Consider the following 12024-nt stretch of genomic DNA (forward strand, 5'->3'; position numbering starts at 1 on the left):
GGTACAAAAACAGGTCCACAGATCAATGGAACAGAATTGAAAGCCCAGAGATAAAACCACACATCTATGGACAGCTAATCTTCGACAAAGGAGCAGAGGGCCTACAATGGAGAAAAGAAAGTCTCTTCAACAAATGGTGCTGGGAAAACTGGACAGCCACATGCAAAAGATTGAAAATTGACCATTCTTTTTCACCACACACCAAAATAAACTCAAAATGGATCAAAGACCTAAAGATTAGGCCTGAGACAATAAGTCTTCTGGAAGAGAATATAGGCAGTACACTCTTTGACATCAGTTTCAAAAGAATCATTTCGGACACTATAACTCCTCAGTTGAGGGAAACAATAGAAAGAATAAACAAATGGGACTTCATCAGACTAAAGAGCTTCTTTAAGGCAAGGCAAAACAGGATTGAAACAAAAAAACAGCTCACTAATTGGGAAAAAATATTTACAAACCACTTATCCGACAAAGGGTTAATCTCCATAATATACAAAGAACTCACACGGCTTAACAACAAAAAAACAAACAACCCGATCAAAAAATGGGCAGAGGACATGAACAGACATTTCTCAAAAGAAGATATAAATATGGACAATAGACACATGAAAAGATGTTCATCATCGCTAATCATCAGGGAAATGCAAATCAAAACTACACTAAGATATCACCTTACACCCGTTAGATTGGCAAAAACATCCAAAACCAAGAGCGACAAATGTTGGAGAGGTTGTGGAGAAAAAGGAACCCTCATACGCTGTTGGTGGGAATGCAAACTGGTACAGCCGCTATGGAAAACAGTATGGAGATTTCTCAAAAAGTTAAAAATAGAAATACCCTATGACCCAGCCATCCCATTACTGGGTATCTATCCTAAGAACCTGAAATCAGAAATCCCAAGAGTCCCTTGCACCCCTATGTTCATTGCAGCATTATTTACAATAGCCAAGACGTGGAACCAACCTACATGCCCAGAAACTGATGATTGGATAAAGAAGATATGGTATATATACACAATGGAATACTACTCAGACATAAAAAAAGACAAAATTGGCCCATTCGCAGCAACGTGGATGGACCTCGAGGGTATTATGTTAAGCGAAATAAGCCAGTCAGAGAAAGACGAACTCTATATGACTCCACTCATAGGTGGAAGTTAATATATTGACAAGGAAATCTGATCAGTGGTTACCAGGGAAAAGGGGGGGTGGGGGGAGGGCACAAAGGGGGAAGTGGTGTACCCACAACATGACTAACAATAATGTACAACTGAAATCTCACAAGATTGTAATCTATCATAACATTAATAAAAAAACGTAGGTTTTGGTGAATATAGTCCTTTTAAAAATTAAAAGGTGATTGGTTTGGTTTGGGATTATCCAACTTTTTGCTAGTGGTGTTTTTAAAAATTTTTATAAGACAGCTGGTTTTTTGATTCTTGTAAACTGAAACTCATGCCTATGAACATTCACAAATTTTTTTTCAAAATCTAATAATAATCTACTTGTTCCTATTGTTCACAATTTTTATTAATTTAAAGAAACTATTTAAGAAACGATATTTCATTTTTAATTCCTTAGTTTCACTTTAGTTGATTTTCTTTGATTATAGTCAATTAAAATTAAAGTTCACAATTTCTATTTAAAATATTAGCAGTGATAGTGTTGGATGGTAGAATTGAGTTTTTAAAAAATATTTCTTTCATTTCCCAAAATTTCTTTCTAATGAATACCTATTAATTTTATAATCAGACAGTTATAACTTTCATAATTTTAAGTAATATAATTTTTAACAACAAAAGCTGATTTGATTAAATCAAATATACACATACACATCAATAAGAAATCAAGCTTTAATCTGTTTATCACCTCAGGTTTTATCTAACAAAGAGGCTCTGCCTTCACTGATGAGCTTTTCTTGATTTAAGGATAGATAGTAACAGAAAGGGTGGTTCTTAGTAAAAAAGCCTAGAACTTTCCTTTCTTGCCAATAGAGCTAACAGCCATAAACTCTCCTGTTTGCTGCAATGAACTCATTTACCTTAACATCAGCCAGATGGGAGGAATTGGGGGCAGTATGCAATAACAGCAGCAGCTGCTGCTGCTGCTGCTAACGCTGGAAGGAAGCAGAGCCTTTCTTCAGCCCCTCCCATCTCTCCTTCCAGTTTTTAAAGCCGCAGACTGAGCCGCACTTCAGGCAAAATTCTCAGGGCCTTGAACTCAACAAATCAAGGCTAAAGTGCTGCTGCGATGTTGAGTCCCAGAGGTATTTGCCTCTTAACATTCCCTTCTTTCTTCATTTATTTATAATTTATAGCCTGCTGACTCCAGAAAGAGGACTTAAGATGCAGTATTTCAATAGGGAACCCTTGAAGTCCAGAGACTCCAGACGTTCAAAGGAATGCGCTTCCATTGAGGACATTTTTCTGGCATGATGGCCTTTGCATGAGGAAGGTATTTTGGGGTAGTCATTGCCACATAGGTAGTTGTTGGCCTTCCCAAACAGCAAAACTGACCCTGGGGATATTTTATTAAGATATAAAAGGTATTTGGAAAGTTACCGCAGGAAAACAGAGCAAAATGCACAGAGGTATCATGTACAATGCTTGCTCTCCAAGATGCCCACACACAGCCCTACCCCACTCTTGATCTTCCACTCTTTTGCTTGAATGTTTGGTTTTGATATAAAATGCTTTAGGAATCTTCTCTCTCTTTGCTCTGCATCTAACCTGGATCCCTTGCACTTATCTGTAATGATCATGCAGGTCCATATCTGACCCCTATGGTTATTAATAAACATTCACCCTGAGGTATTGGTGACTGACAGGCAGAGGTAATGCACAGATGTATGAGCCTGGAGGCCAACAGGAACCAAAATTTTTCTTAGTGTCTTGGAAAAGATGTTTGCCTTGCAAAGAGGTTTTAGTTACCACTTGGAACATGAAGGACCTCAAAATCAGTTCTTTTGTTGTTATTTTTGTTGTTTTCTATCCCACGAGTTTTGAGAAAAAATTAATCTATATTTTTTTTCTGAAATTTAACCTGAAATTAGCTTGGCTCTCTCAACTCGGACTGACAAAATGTTGGGTTGAGGGAGGAGAGGAGAAGCCAGCGTAAATTAGCAGGGCCGAGTGGTCCAGTAGAGAGCCCAGGCCTGACTATGTAGCACAAGAATGCAAACTCCGGGTAAAGATTGATTAGCTGGTCCAGCTGTGAAGAAGGCTTGAGCCTGCTCCACACCAACTTTCATAAACACAGAGAAGATGAGATATTAACTTATAAAAAATATTTCTTTGGGGTTTAATCAAAGAAGTATCTTGAATAATGAATCTTTATATCAAATGACAATTCAAACACATTCCAAGTTTTTAGAAATCACTCAACATTTAATCTTATATTTAATATTCATAAATGATTTAATATTTCTAGTTAGCATAATTTTCCATGAATTACTAAGCAAAAGCAAAGAGTTTTTCTTTGATCCAGACTTCTATAGACAAGAAATTTATATGAATTGGCAATTGTTCATTTCACAATAAGAAATGCTTTTATGAAGATGGTCCTGAGAGGCTACAAGATTCTGAATCTAAAATAAAGTTAAACTGTGTTTAGTGCAATGTTAGTGTTATTGTTGTTGGATATTTCTAATTGTTGGATGTTTTTATTGTAATTTAATTCTAACCCATGCACTCTTTATATATGAGATACACAGTAACCCATAGTTAACCAAAACATCCCCAAATTCTATAATTTTGTCATTTTAAGAATGCCATATAAATAGCCCAATGAGGCCTGGGTTCGTTTCCTGGCCAGGGAACCATACCACCTGTCTGTTGGTTGTCATATTGTGGTGGCTGCCTGTTGCTGTGATGCTGAAAACTATGCCACCGGTATTTCAAATACCCTCAGGGTCACCCATGGTGGACAGGTTTCAGAGAGCTTCCAGACTAAGACAGACTAGGAAGAAGGACCTGGCCACCCACTTCCGAAAAAATTGGCCATGAAAACCTTATGAATAGCAGTGGAAAATTGTCTGAAAGAATATGGGAAGGTGAGAGGATAGCACAAAAAGACTGGGCAGGGTTCTGCTGTGCTGTACACATGGTCACTAGGAGTCAGAATTGACTCAACAGCACTAACAACAACAAATATTAATGGCATCATAACCTTTTGGGATTGGTTTTTTTCCGCTGAGCCTAATTCCCTGGAAATTCATCCAAGCTGTTACATATAGTTATAGTTTGTTCTTTTTTACTGCTGAGTAGTATTCCGTGGTATGAATGTACCACAGTTTGTTTAACCATTCACCAGTTGAAGGACGTCTGCATTCTTTCCAATTTGGGCTATTATGAATGAAGCTGTTATGAACATTTATGTACAGGTTTTTGTGTAAACAACATTTTTTGTCTCTCTGGGATAAATGCACAAGATTGCAATTGCGGATCATATGGTAAGTGCATGTTTAGTTTTGTAAAAAACCACCATACTTGTTTCCAGAGATGCTGTACTATTTTACATTCCCACCAGCAGTATATGATTGATCCAGTTTTTCAACATCCTTGCAGCATTTGATGTTATCACTACTTTTTATTTTAGCAATTCAGATAGAAGTGTAATGATATCTCATTATGATTTGAATTTGCATTTTTCTAATGGCTAATAATGTTGAAATTCATTTCATGTGCTTACTTTCCATTGGTACATCTTTTTTTATGAAATGTCTGTTTATGTCTTTTGCCCATTTTCTATTTGAATTGTTTGTTTTTTCACTGTTCAGTTTTGAGAGTTCTCTATATATTCTAGATTCTAGTCCTTTGTTGAGCATAGGGTTTGAAAATATTTTCTCCCAGTCTCTGGCTTGTCTTTTCATCCTCTTCACCAGGTCTTTTGCAGAGAAAAAGTTTTTTATTTGGATGAGGTCCAATTTATTAATTTTTCCATTTACAGATTATGCTTTTGGTATCAAGTCTAAGACTCTGCCTAACCCAAGGTCTCAAAGATTTTCTAAGTTTATTTCTTAAAGTTTATAGATTTTTGTTTACATGTAAGTCCATGATCCATTTTGAGTTAATTTTTATATAAGGTATGAGGTTTAGGCTGAGGTTCTGTTTTCGTTCTTTGCCTATGGATGCCCAATGGTACCGGCACCATTTGTTGAAAAGGCTATCCTTCCCCCACTGAATTGCTTTTGTACCTTTGTCAAAAATCAGTAGGGCATAATCATATATGTCTATTTTTTGGTTCTTTATTCTGTTCCATAAATCTATGTGTCTATCATTCTGCTAATGCCACACTATTTTGACTACTATAGCCATATAGTAAGATTTCATGTCTGGTAGAGTGATTCTTCCCACTTTAGTCTTCTTTTTCAAAATTTTTTTAGCTATTCTAGGCCCAGTGCCTTCCCATATAAACTCTAGAATAGGTTTGTTTAATCCTACAAAAAGCCTTGCTGGGATTTTGGTAGGAAGTGGATTAAACCTGCATACCAGTTTAAGGAGAATTGGTATCTTTACTATGTTGAGTCCTTCAATTCACGAACATGGTATGTCTCTTCATTTATTTAGGACCTCCTTAAATGATTTCATCAGCATTTTGTAATTTTCAGGATACAGGTCCTATACTGGTTTTGTGAGATTTACACCTAAGTATTTTCTTTTTATTGAGCAATTGTAAATGATACTGTATTTTTAATTTGTTTCCAATATTTATTGTTAATGTATAAAAATGTGGTTTATTTTTGTGTTAGTCTTTCATCCTGAAACGTTGCTGAACTCACATATTAGTCCTAGGAGTTTCCAGGGTTTTTTTTGCTAGATTCCTTGAGATTTCCTACATACACAGTCATGTCATCTTCATCTATGAATAGAGATGATTGTTTCTTTCTGTCCATTTTATATGCCTTTTATTTCTTTTTTTTGCCTAATTGCAGTATCTAGAATTGTTTTAAAATGTAGGTTTTATAATTGTCCAGATATGGTAAGGCCAACAGACTAGGTAAAGGATTGCCATTGAAAAGATAGCTTGTTATACTCACAGATCCCAAGAGAAGGAAGCACACTATGCTACAGGAGGGAGGAGGCATACAGAGAAGTACTAGGGTTGGCCAAGGGGTATGGGGGTAAGGAGGAAAATGTGGTTTAATTAATTGTGGTTTCTGCAGGAAGGAATAAGTGAGGCAGAGTAAACAGGTTTAGGATTGACTAATTCGAATAATTTTAGTGGGCTCTGGGGTCTAGGGGCTGTCCCTAGTTGTCTGTTACCTGGCCCTGGGGTAATTAGGGCTGTGGAATAGTGGCTCTGAGTGTGAAAGCTCCAAAAAAGGAAGCTGTTGGGTATGCGCTCCTGATTGGTTAGTTTGCATATGAAAGGCACGTTTGCAGGCAAGCCACCCTTTACTATCTCTAGGAATTGGCTAACCCTTGGGGGGCAATCCTTCCAGGGTCATGAAGGCCCTAAGATATTAAAGCATCAAATGCAGAAACTAGAAAATGTGGTTATTACAAGAATTTCCAGTATTATATTGAATAAGATTGGAGAGAGTGGACATCCTTGCCTTGTTACTGATCTAGAGAGAAAGAATTAAGTTTTCTGTAGATTTCTTTATCAAGTTAAGGAAGTTCCCTTCTATTCTTGCTTTTTGAGTATTTACCATGAATGAGTGTTGGAGTTTGTCAAATACTTTTTCAACAACAGTAAATTGATTATGGGATTTTTCTTCTTGAGCCTCCTGATATGGTGGATTACACTGATTAATTTTTTGAATGCTGAAAAGCCTTGCACATCTGGAATAAATTCTTTTTATACACTTCTGGATTTGATTTGCTGATGTTTTGTTGTGCGTTTTTACATCTAAATTCATTAGAGACATTTGTCTATAGTTTTTCTTCTTCTTTCTTTCTTTCTTTTTTTTTTTCACTGTTTTTGTCTGTTTTTGATGTGAGGGTGATACTAATCTCATAAAATGAGTTGTAAAATGTTCTCTTCTCCTCTATCCCTTAGAAGAGATTGTATAAATTAGTGCTAATTCTTCTTTAAATGTTTGGTAGAATTCTCCAGTGAAACCATCTGGGCCTGGAGAGTTCTTTTTTGGAAGATTTTTAATTATGAATTTAATTTCTTTAATGATTTTAGAGCTATTCAGATTATCTATTTTATCTTGGTTTGGTAACTTGTATTTTTTGAGGAATTGCTTTGTTTTTTCCTAAGTTTTAGAATTTGTTTAAGAGCACAAACTTCTTTGTAATAGGCTCCACAGGATCTACAGTGATAGCCCCTGTTTAATTCCTGATATTGGTGATTTTTGTCTTCTCTCTTTTAGTTATTGTCAGTCTTACTAAAGGTTTATCAATTGATTTTTTTCTAAAACCTAGTTTTTTGTTTCATCAGTTTTCTCTATTGTTTTCCTGTTTTCAATTTCATTGGTTTCTGTTCTTATAATTATTATTTACTTCCTTCTGCTTGCTTTGGGTTTATTTTGCTCTTTTTTTGTAGTTACTTGAAGTAGGAAGCTAGATTATTATTTGAGGCTTTGCCCCCCCCTTTTTTTTTAAAGAGTGACACCTGAGCTAACAACTGTTGCCAGTCTTCTTTTTTTTTCTGCTCTTTCTCCCCAAATTCCCTTAGTACATAGTTGCATATTTTAGTTGTGGGTGCTTCTAGCTGTGGGATGTGGGACACTGCCTCAGCGTGGCTGGATAAGTGGTGCCATGTCTGCACCCAAGATCCAAACAGCAAAACCCTGGGCTGCCTAAGCAGAGCATGTGAACTTAACCACTCAGCCATGGGGCTGGCCCCTCCCCTTTTCTAACGTAAGCATTCAGTGGTATAAATTTCTCCATCAGCACTGCTTTAGCTGTGCCCCACATATTTTGATATGTTGTATTTTCATTTGCATTGAGTTCTATGTATTTTTAAATTTCCTTTGAGACTTCCTTTTTGATTCATGGATTATTTAGAAGTATGAATCTACTCACACTGCCTTATTACAAATGGGTGGAGTGGAAGTTCAGTTGCCCCCTTGGCCCTGTGACATCTTCCTGGCAAAAATGTGGCACCAACTCTCACTGCCTTGGTGTGTTTGAGTGGGGATGTAATTGTAGCTCCTCCCTGGGCCCTGCTGACACCAGGGAGAGGGGATGCAAAGGGCTGACTTACACTGATTTGTTGTTGCACGGTAAGGACAAAAGCTCAGCTCCCAGCTGGGCACCACTGAAACTGCCAGTTGGAAGGGTGTGATTCCTCCATTGGTGTTTACCTGGAGTAGGGCAGGTATTGCTAAAAAGGTTTTCTGTTGTTAGGTCACCCTTTTCCCAGTTTTTTTGGAAAAGGGGAATAGACTTCTTTTGGAGCTTTTTTTTCCTTTGCCTCTTGGTGGTTACAAGTTGGAGGCTTCTGTATCATCTGAGATATACAGGATACAATAAGAAAATCTAGAGAACTTCACTACTGTGTCTTTCCTTCAGTCCCAAGGTCCCGAGGCAGTCTGCCTTCTTCTTTCCATCTTTCAGAGTCTTCCTATGCTTGTTTGTTATGTCCAGGGATTTTTAGGTATAAGAGGGAGGACCTGGGAGGAATGAGGCTATTCTATCTTGACTGGAACCAGGAGTCTTTGTTGAGTTTTTGGTATATTATACAAAGCCAAATTTCAGTTTTCTTGGCACACAGCAACATTCATTCAAGAAGTGACTGCAAAGCTCATGGCAAGCGATGGTGGAGATCTGAACTAGGCTCCAGCAGTGAGATGAGGGAGGGCACAGATTGAAAGAATATATATACATATTTCTTGTCAGATGTTTTCCTGTGTATAGATTTTTGTGTATTTTTCTTGAAAATTTTTAATTAGACTTCACATACCTTTCAATGTCCTTTTTCTCTTAATATTATAACAAGTACTTTTCAATTCTATCATAATCTCCTTACAATCATAATTTTAATGGTTAACTGAACCATCCTTTTATTTTTAGCTACATAGGTTGTTTCTAGTTTTTCGCCATTATAAATAATGTTATAATAAGTATATATGACCATAAAGCTTTTCTTTAGTTCAGTTTATCTTCTTAGTTTATATTCCTATAAATTATTATGTCAAGGCATAAACATTTTAAAGTCAGTTGGCATATATATTCTAATTTTTATTGTATCTTGACAAGAGAGGGCACCTTTCTCACCTAAAACCCAGCTTATCTAAAGCCCAATTTAAATGGTCTTTCTGAACTGAGAAAAGAAGTATTTTATATCAACTACGTTGGAAAAGCTGATGTGAAATGTAGAAAATTGCCCTAATCCAAGGGAATTGTTATGTAGTTCAAAAAAACCAGTGTGTGGCTACTTTAGAACCCTCAGGAAATATGCCTGAGAAGGCCTTTGAAGTAATCCAGAGCCTGCAACACATAAAACGGTAGCTAGCTGGTTGTGTTATTCATGGTGGCTGTTACCGAGGAAACAGAGGCAATGACTTATGAAATTTGGGGTTGCTAGGACAGAGAGGTTGTCTGGTGTCATTTCTGGTTCCTAGTCCCCAGGACAGCCAAGTTTCACGGCTAGACTCACATCAGTAGCCAGGACAGGCTTAGCTCCACCCCTGGTTCTGGATTTTGTCCTATTCTCTTAAAAGGCCTTATTATGGCTGGTTCCGTGGTACTTCAGAAGCTTGACTTTGCTTAGCTAGTTGCCTTTCATGATCTTAGGGGCCTGAAGAAGCAGACAAGAAGGACTAACTGAAAAAGAGAACATGGGGGTAGAAAAAGGCGAGGCTGGAGGACATTTGGCAGATTCACAGAGAAACAAGTACTCTGCATTAAAAATAGTTCTCTCTCTTAGAACTAATATATGAATTCAGCAAAGTTGCAGGATACAAAATCAACATACAAAAATCAGTTGTCTTTCTATACGCTAGCAACAAACAATTCAAAAAGGAAATTAAGAAAATCATCTCATTTACAAAAGCATTAAAAAGAGTGAAATATTTGGGAATAAACCTAAACAAGGAGATGAAAGCCTTTTACAATGAAAACTACAAAACATTGCTGAAAGAAATTAAAGACACAAACAAATGGAAAGACATCCTGTGTTCATGGATTGGAAGACATAATATTGTTTAAATGTCCATACGACCCTAAGTGATCTACAGATTCAATGCAATCCCTATAAAATCCCAGTGGCATTTTTTTTAAAGAAATAGAAAAAACAATCCTAAAATTCGTATGGAACCACAAAGGATCCCAAATTGTAGAAACAATCTTGAGAAAGAAGACCAAAGCTGAAGGCATCTCACATTCTAATTGTAAAACACTTTACAAAGCTACAGCAATCCAAACAATATGGTACTGCCAAAAAGACAGACATAGAGACCAATGGAACAGAGTAGAAAGCCCAGAAATAAACCCACACATATACGGTGAACTGATCTTCACAAGGGTGCCAAGACTATACAATGGGGAAAGGGTAGTCTCTTCAACAAATGTATTGGGGAAACTGGATATCCACATGGAAAAGAATGAAACTGTACTCCTATCTTACACCATGCACAGAAATCAATTCAAAATGTATTAAAGGCTTGAACGTAAAACCTGAAATTGTAAAACCTCTAGAAGAAAACATAGAAGATAGCTTCATAAAAGTGATGTTGGAAATGACTTTTTAAAGATTCTATTTTAAAGATTTTATTTTTTCCTTTTTCTCCCCAAAGCCCCCCCCCCCCCAGTACATAGTTGTATATTCTTCGTTGTGGGTCCTTCTAGTTGTGGCATGTGGGACGCTGCCTCAGTGTGGTTTGATGAGCAGTGCCATGTCCATGCCCAGGATTCGAATCAACGAAACACTGGGCCACCTGCAGTGGAGCACACAAACTCAATCACTCGGCCACGGGGCCAGCCCCTGGAAATGATTTTTTGAATACAACACCAAAATCACAGGCAACAAAAGCAAAAATAGACAAGTGGAACTACATCAAAGTAAACAGGTTCTTTGCTGCAAAGAAAATAGAGTGAAAAGGCAATCTATGGAATGGGAGAACATAACTGCAAACAATATATCTGATAAGGGGTTTATATCCAAAAAATATAGAGAACTCCCATAACTCAATAGCAAAAAATACCAAATAACCTGATTAAAAATGAGCAAAGGAGTTAATTAGACATTTCTCCAAAGAAGACATACAAATGGCTAACAGATACATATAAAGATGCTCAACATCACTAATCATCAGGGAAATGCAAATCAAAATCACAATGAGATATCACCTCACATGTGTTAGGATGGTCATTATCAAAAAAAGAAAGAAAGAAAAAGCAGAAAAATCAGAAGTATTGACAAGAATGTAGAGAAGTTGAAACCCTTGTGCACTGTTAGAGGGAAAATAAAATGACGCAGCCACTATGGAAACAGTATGGAGGCTCCTCAGAAAATCAAAAATAGAACTACCATATGATCCAGCAATCCTACTCTTGAGTATTTATCCAAAAGAATTGAAAACAGAATCTTGAAGAGATATTTGCATTCCATCTTCATTACAGGATTATTCACAATAGCCAAGATGTAGAAATAATCTAAATGTCCATTGACTGATGAATTGATAAATGAAATGTGGTATATACATACAATGGAATTCAACCTTAAAAATGAGGAAGTCCTGTCACATGCTACAATGTGGATAAACCTCAAGGACATTATGCTGAATGAAATAAGCCAGTCACAGAAGCACAAATACTGCATGATTCCACTGATATGAGGTATCTAAAGTAGCTGAACTCATAAAGGCAGAAAGTAGAATGGTAGTTGCTGGGGGCTAGAGGGAGGGAGAAATGGGGAGTTGCTGTTCAATGGGTATAGAGTTTCAGTTATGCAAAACGAAAAGGTTCCAGAGATCTACTGTACAACAATGTACATATAGTTAGCAATACTATACTGTATACATAAAAATTTGTTAAGAAGTTAGATCTCATGTTGTGTGTTTTTTACCACAATTTAAAAAATACTCAGCATTGTAGTGCAAAGGTAAAAACACTTGTTTTTAGAAGCA

General features: G+C 36.8%; 1 long non-coding RNA gene across 1 annotated transcript in view; it reads right to left on the reverse strand.

The window, feature by feature from the left end:
- The window catches only part of LOC139080900 (uncharacterized), a 283558-nt gene extending 281404 nt beyond the window's left edge, over positions 1-2154 (reverse strand). The window contains exon 1 of the long non-coding RNA XR_011535709.1: positions 2044-2154. This is a non-coding gene — a long non-coding RNA (uncharacterized lncRNA). The remainder of the gene's footprint in view (positions 1-2043) is intronic.
- Positions 2155-12024: the final 9870 nt, after the last annotated feature.

This window comes from Equus przewalskii, chromosome X (genome assembly GCF_037783145.1).
Source record: "Equus przewalskii isolate Varuska chromosome X, EquPr2, whole genome shotgun sequence".
Classification (NCBI taxonomy): domain Eukaryota; kingdom Metazoa; phylum Chordata; class Mammalia; order Perissodactyla; family Equidae; genus Equus; species Equus przewalskii.